The following is an 8301-nucleotide window of genomic DNA, read 5'->3' as shown; positions in this document are numbered from 1 at the left end:
GATAGCTGTGCTAGCATAGTGGCCGATTTTCCAGTGAGCTTGTGCTGTGTTACACATACAGGAAGTGCTAATGCACTTAAAATCCATAATGTTATTGAACAGCGACAGTCCTCGCATGTTTAAATAAGCACTTTAAAAGCACCATCTCAGATAGATGTGAATGGGGACCGTGTCAAAGCAAAAGACTTGTGGGTATGTTTTATGTGCGTGATATATAGGTAGGTAGATAAATTGGTTGCGCACCTGTCTTTTCATTTTACTCCAGTATTTAGAGCTGTACGACATTTATAGTACTTTTTTTATAGTAACAATCTAAAAAAATTATAGATAAAGTAATGTTGGAAATAAACCTAATAAGGCTGTGTACTATTGCCAAGCGATTTGGCATCAGGAGTTTGTTCAAGCCTTTAACCTTAAGGATTCTTTCATCATTTATTTACTCCCATGTCACTTCAAACCTGTGACCTTCTGTCTTTTGTAGAACACAAAAGAAAATATGTTGAAAAACGTTGATAAAAAAACAACATTGAACCCTATTGATTTCCATTATATGCACAGGAGAAAGAGTCATATAAAGGTTTTGTACAACATCAGGATGAATAAATAATAACAAATTCCACATGTGACTTTTGCTCACATTTTTGTGATGATTTGCCATCTGGATAAGTCAACAATAGTTGCCAAAAGTCTGCACCGGTCTGATCATACCTGTCAAGTTTTGGATTTGAAAATAAGGGAAATTTTTCGGCGCCCACCACCCCAACCAAACTCCAGTATCCCTTACATTTTAAAACAGGTGTTATAGCCCAAATGAAAACAGAAAAGGGTATATATGAAGAGCATTTATTTAAAGGCTTATTTGCATATTTTCTGTTAATTTAACATTGCTTGTCTTTACAGTTTATTTTCATTCCACATTCTTTTTATTTCATATTGCTTTTCCTTTACAGTTTTTCTTTTTATTTCACATAACTTTTCTTTACTCTTTTAGTGAGTTATTGTACACATTTGTTGCAGACTTTGCATTCTTTAAGACTGTTTTGGAAGGAGTGTATTTGTGGGCTGGGCCAGAGTGGTTCATTTTACATGAGAGTAGAGCACAAACAGTTCTGTTGTCTAATGTCATCCTATTCTCTGTAACAATCTTTCGTACCATGCTAAATACAAAACTTACAAAACGCGTGACTGTCCCCCACCCTGCTCCTCTTCAGAAAATTTAATTCGCTGTCCCATTGGTGGCGGTATTTACTCGAGGGTTTTGTTTTTTTGGCAGGAGTGCCTTCCGTCACTGTTGTTACGTCCATTATCCGTCTCCGTTTTGTTTTTTTCCCGCGTTGTCACTCATCATCTGACCTCACACACTAACCTCGCGACAACTGCCACCTACAGTACTGTAGGCTACTGCAGATGACAGTTATCGCGAGGCTAGTGACAGAGCTCAGATTGGAAATGTTTTTTTATTTTTACTCCGGTGTTATTATTTTTTAATAACGCAGGTTAAAATACGGGAGATTTACGGGAAAATACTAATACGGGAGGACGGCGGGAAAGAAGGGTAAAATACGGGACTTTCCCGGCCAAAACGGGATACTTGACAGGTATGGGTCTGATAGATATGGGTAGTCGAAGTTGACCAGTGTTAGGTAAGTTACTCTGAAAAAGTAATTAATTACTAGTTACTAATTACAATTTCAATAATGTAATTAGATAACTGTACAAATGACTCTGACACAGGTGGGCTCAGATCCTCCCCGCGGGTCTTTTCACACAAACACTGTGCTGCTAATAATAGTGGATTGGCCATGGCAAGCAAAATGGAAGTGCAAATCCATGTTTTATTTACCTTTCACCTTTCTGAAATGGTTTCATCAAAAGAGATTGTATCAGCAATCATGGGAGGGCTGGTGGTCTGTCCTCCCTCATGTATTTATTCTATAATATGTGCAGAGATGCTTGTTACCTTCAAGGCAGTTTTATAAAAGCTGTGTCCCTGTCAGTCACAGAATTTTTTTTTGTCTTTTTTACATTTAGTCTTTTTTTGATGCAATGTGCTACTCAGTATGTGATTCCAAGACTGTGGGTCTGTTTGTGAGCTAAGTCTGGTTTCCTGACCCACCTGACTATGCTTTTAGGGCATAGAAGTGAAGTCTTCAGTGCCAGGGTGCTTTTTCACCGATCATCTTCTCCCATCACACATGCGCACACACAGCTCTCTGTCATCTCTAAGTGTGCACGTGTCATCTCCTTCATTCACTCGCAGCTAAAACGTACCCCGCCGAGACCCATGGCTGCGTTCGTCATATCGATCACACAAACTGTTTGTTTTCCTGCCAATCACGCAAAATTTAGGTGTTTTTTTCTCTGGATATGCCTGTATACACCTTCATTTTATATGCCGTCTGAATGGATAAGAGTAGAGGCGGTTGCTTAACATGTTATTGCAAACATTGTGTTTGTATGCATGCGTGTACTGTACATTTGAATGTGTGCATTTGTGACTCTGTGTGCATGTGGAACTGGTAGCTCAGTCTTCCTGCCCCTATGCCATCTGTGCCCAGTCAGTGTTGTGGCATTTCTCCATGTGCTACACACTATAGATAGTCATATAGCACAACGATCATCCCTATTATTTAAAGTGACCCGACACAGCTTACTGAATTGAAGCATCTGGTTTTATTGTTCCTTGAGATTTCCATTACCACTTTTGTTAAAATGTATTAGTCTCGGCATCTCTAATTGTTTAATTAAGGGGTCATATGGCGCGAATTCCTGTTTTTATGTGTCTTTGTTGTGTTTTAAGTTCCCCATGCATGTAATGAGTAACTTACTCTTACTCAGGTGAGGAAGATCGGAACCTCCGAAGGGCTCTTGGACCCACGTTAGGGTCCAAGAGGGTATGGAGCAGAGATGAGGCGGATTCCACCCTCTCGCGCCCCTTAGGAACCTGGTGACCAGGTCGTGTTGCCCTAGAAACTTTCCATCAAACGAGTCATGATGAGTGGCGATAGCGACTACATACAGTTTCAGTGTGGAGGGGAGATGTTAGTATCCACTCTCGTAAGAAGAACAACACAATCCTGATCAAGCACCTCAGTGGGTCTTTCTCACTGAGAGAGACACCAGGACGAGAAGACGGTGCGTCTAGAGGCGTGTAACCGCCTAGTAGATGGGGCCCTAGCCTGGGTTATGGTCTCTGCTGTAGAGGGGGAGTACCATCTCAGGATCTTCTCGTCCCGTCTAGAGACCAGACATGGGTGTTCCAGAGGTCTGATCTGGGACGCCAGAACGTGTCCTTCCCCTGAGAGAGCAGGTCCTCTCTCAGGGGAATGGTTCAGGGGGAGTCGCTGTCCAGAGCATCAACTCTGAAGCCAAGTGTGGTTAAACCAGTGCGGTGTAACCAATAACACTTGGTGCTCCTCTTCCCTGACCTTGCACAATGTCTGTGCAAGGAGGCTCCTGGGGGAGAAGGTGTGCTTCCGCCCGTCAGCTGAGCGCCAGGGCATCCGTGCCGAGGGGGGCCTCGGTCAGGGAGTACCAAAGCAGACCTGCCCAACCTACCCTTACTAGGTCAAGAAAATATGATCACATAATCCCAGTTTTATCATCGCTTCACTGGCTACCCATTAAGTATCGTATTGATTTTAAAATTCTTATAATTACTTACAAAGCCCTGAACGGTTTAGCACCTACTTACTTAACCGAAATTTTATCATGTTACAACCCATCACGCTCTCTAAGATCTCAAAACTTAGGACTTTTAACAACACCTAGAATAACAAAATCCACCAAAGGGGGACAAGCTTTCTCATACGTAGCACCTAAACGCTGGAATAGCCTTCCTGATACTATTCGAGGGTCAGACACACTCTCCCAATTTAAATCTAGATTAAAGACACATCTTTTCAGCCAAGCTTTCACTTAATGCATAGTTAATGAACAGCAGCTACGCTAATTATTCTCTTTATTCTCTTTCCGCCTCTGCCTCGGAGTGCCCATCCCGAGGTAGGAAGAAGTTCCACCATGTCCAGACGACCGACAGATGCCCATCCCCAATTTGAGATTACGCCAGCTACAGCTGCAGACTGACTGACCATCCCTGCTCCATCTAAGGCAATTCCACCACCAGCCAAGAGAAATATGACCATCGGACCATCCCAGCTCAGAGCACTACATTCCCAACCAAGAGAAAAGACGGACTATTTGTCTTATTAATGATGAAGTTACAATATTTGGTATTAAATGCTAAACTTAAATCACATGTCACTAGTTTGAGTGCAGATATGACACGTCAGAGGGGATCTGGCCCTCCCGGTTGAGCCTGGTTTCTCCCGAGGTTTTTTCTCCATTAATCAATCATTGGAGTTTGGGTTCCTCACCACAGCAGGGCAGTGTTGGCCTGCTCACCGGGAGACTGCATTCATTTATTTATTTATTTATTTAGAAATAAGATATTATTTATTAGAATGATCTTACTCGTTGTATACATACCATGCACTGTGCTTTGTTTTAACTTTTCTGTTTTTCCTGTTTGCCCCTGTAAAGCTGCTTTGAAACAATACACATTGTGAAAAGCGCTATATAAATAAACTTGAATTGAATTGAACAATGGATGGTGTCGCGGGAGGCAAAGAGGTCTATCTGCCACCCAGGCGATGTACGCTACGGCTGTCATGCTGTCCCGGAGGACCAACACGTGCTGGCCCTGCACTAGAGGCCGGAGCCTTCTCAGCACAAGCCGCACAGCCCACAACTCTGGGCAATTGCATGCCAGCGCAGACGAGGGCCCGTCCAGTGCCCCGCTACTGAAGGTCATGGAAGACCAAGGGGTTAGGGTGCTTCGGCAGCAGGTGTGCCACGCTGTGTCCTCGGAACTCGACTCTGTAGCCATTGTTGAAGCGGTCTCATGTGCATCAAACTCGAGGGGTATTACCCCCACGGAGGATGCCATGTGTCCCAGGAGCCTCCAGTTCAACACTGACTGGGCGCGTGCTGCGGACAGTTTAGCCGTCATGGTGACAGAGTTTAGTTCCATACCGAGAAAGAGGATGCTCTGCACTGGGGAGAGTTTGCTCTTTTCTCGTTTGACCTGAAATCCCAATCAATCTAGATTCCGGAACATCAGGTCCCTCTGTGTATACAACAGATCTCGCGAGTGTGCTAAGATAAGCCAGTCGTCGAGATAGTTTAGTACCCGCAGGGACAGGCCGAAAGGGAGGACTCTGTACTGATATGTCCGCCCCTCGAACACGAACCGTAGGAACGGCCGGTGTCGAGGGGAATCGAGACATGAAAGTAAGCGTACCATCTGTCGCGGGGGGTTGCAGGAGGGAAGGTTGGCTCCGCCTTTTTTACCTGCCTGGCGGGACAACGGCACGCACTGTCGGTTTGAGAGTGGTGACTGCTGTCGTATGTGTACGACCTCACACCTCGCCAGGGTGTGAGGTCGGTTCGCCGAGCACAGTCCAGTGGAGTGTGCGATCGGCTGCAAGTACACCCGGGGAGAAACGGAAAAACTCTGCGAGTAAGTGGGCGCCAGGCCCTGAAAAGGGCCCGGCTTTGGTAACGAAGCAGGAGTCGTCCCGTACCGACCGATCAGAGCCGTGGCTGTGAAGGTTCGGGCCCGATGTTGTTCTCCCTGGGATCTTCCCGTCAGTGTCCCTTCTCAAGAGAAGGTTGCTGACAGGGTGGAGGTTTCCCCCTCGACCTCTGCTACCAGGGTGCCGCCTGTGGGGGGACAGGAACCGGAGCCGATGTCGAAAGGGTCCTGGATTGCAGGGAAGCAGACGTCTCTAGGCCTCTAGGCGGCCGAGTCGCTGCTTGAAAAAAAATGTGGCTAAATGCCACTGTCTGCTTCACCGTCAAAAACTGCTGAGCGCAGTCCTCGACGGTGTTACCAACAACCCACCCTGCGAGATGGGTGCATCAAGAAAGCCGACTTCCTTGGTGTCACTCTTCTGCACAAGGTATAGCCGGGGGTATCTCTCCTGGACCACTACCGTGGACATCGTCCGACCCAGGGTCCGTGCCGCTGCCTTGGTCGCGCGTAGAGCGCTGTCAGCGGGGGCACGGAGATCCTGCATTATACCCGTGTCGGCCTTACCCTCGGGGAGCTCTCTCAACGCCTTGGCCTGGCGGACCTGCAGGATGGCCATGGCGCAGAGTGAGCAGGCATCCTGGCCCGCGGCATCGCAATGCTTTCGACATCAGTGATGCCGAAGTCTTACGTGCTTTAGGCGGTAGGCGTGGCCGATTCCCCCCAGGTGGTTGCCGTCCGCGGCACAGGTGCGGACGTTCCACCCGGGGGGAATCGGCCACACCTACTGCCTAAAGCGCGTAAGACTTCGGCTATCTGTTCGTAGTCATGAGCGAAGGCCCTGAAGAACAAAAGGTAAATGAAGGCTGTACGGCGGATTCATTTTATACCGGACATCCGGGGGCGGAGACCGGCATGCAAATTTCATTCGCCAAATTTCATTGGCCTTTTCTATAGTAGTCAGAGTTGATTGGTTCTCAAGGGCGAACCCCATCTGTCGTTCTCGACACAACGTCGAGAGACCGACAGAAAGGGAACTACGTGTTTCAGAGAGGCGGGGCAAGGTGGAGATACAAACATGCACGGTATGCACTCCTGCACTCCTACACCCCATCAAGATCCCTGCGTTCAGCAAACCAGCGGCGGCTTGTATTGCCTTCCCATAAGGGCAGTAAATCGCTCTCCCGCTCTTTCTCATTCACAACTCCTTCCTGGTGGAACATTCTTCCTATCTCTGTCCGTTCAACCACATCTCTCACAACATTTAAAAAACTACTTAAAACCCATCACTTCTGTGAATACTTGACAAACAAATGAAAAAAAAAAAAATACACTAACCCTTTCTCTCAACAGGTAGTGGTCTAGCTTTTGTTGAAACCAGTAACTCTGAAATCAGTATTGGCACCTAATGTATTATGCCTCCTGTATGAACTATCGCTTATTGCTCCTCAACTCAACTCAACTCAACTTTATTTATATAGCGCTTTTTACAATTTTCATTGTTACAAAGCAGCTGTACATGAGACACATTTAATACAAGTATGAATTCTAAAGCAGCCCCCCCGGCCAGGCAGATAGTGCAAAACAATATGCAAACGGTGGTTCCTAAACTCTTTGTAAGTCGCTTTGGATAAAAGCGCCTGCTTAATGTCTAAATGTAAATGTAAATGTGGAAAACAGCGTTTTTTAACCTTAATTCGTGTATACACATTGCATTACATCTAAAACGAAAGATAATATTCATTTTAGCTGTGTCATATGACCCCTTTAAAGTCTTAACCTACAGTATGTATAAAAATATTCTAAAATGATATAAAAGTTCTAGCTAGAGACAACAACAATGTACCGTGCAGTTTTAATACTGTTGCCAACTTTTTGAAAGATTTGGGATTTCTTTTCCACATTTTTTTATCTACAATGCCTTACAATAATGGTTCAGTGCTGTATTACTATACTTGTGGGCATTTCCATGCAAATGTCAACCTCAATATGAAAAATCTATCGCTTTTGACTATACTGATAGGTCAGATATCAATACTTGGTGGCATAAATACCTATGCAAAGTCTCTCTTAGTTTTTAAAGCTTAGCTTCCAAAGTCATTTAAGCGAATTGTCACTCCCATATTCCTAACAGTCCATATTCCTCATTGATGGGAACATGAAAATTCAAATATATTGGAGTGGTTTCCCAGAGTGAGATTAGTTTAAACCAGGACTAGGCCTTAGTTAAATTAGGATAGTTAAGTCGTTTTTAAAAACATACTTGACCAAAAAAAACATAACTGTGTGCATCTGAAGACAAAACAATCGCACTGAAAAGGTCAGTGCAGGAGTTTTTCAATTAAGACATCTTTAACATTTAATGTCCTCATGAACCAGATGTTGGTATTGTTGCTATTGCTGCGCCTGCATGAGAGGCTACAACTTTCCGTTCCAACAGGTGGCAGTAGTTGATATTTGATAACCAAAACGAGAAACCGGATGACAAAGGATCAGCTGGAATAAAAAACATAAATAAAGGATTGTTTGCTTCCAGATTCACACAAATCTCACTCACCACAGACGTAATTATGATGTCTTTGGTTTCTTCCACATTTTAAAGGAACTTACTCCAATAATACCAAGTCAAAGTACAAACTACCGGGTATTTTATCTCAGTAGGGGAATGTAATGATTACACTATGTTTTTTGGAAACAAGTAGGCAAGCTAAAGTTTTTTTTTTTAACATTGCAACACCATCTCAATCCATACACCTTTATTTGAGCTA

This window comes from Triplophysa dalaica, chromosome 24, assembly GCF_015846415.1.
Source record: "Triplophysa dalaica isolate WHDGS20190420 chromosome 24, ASM1584641v1, whole genome shotgun sequence".
Taxonomy (NCBI): domain Eukaryota; kingdom Metazoa; phylum Chordata; class Actinopteri; order Cypriniformes; family Nemacheilidae; genus Triplophysa; species Triplophysa dalaica.
This window is presented reverse-complemented; position numbering follows the sequence as displayed.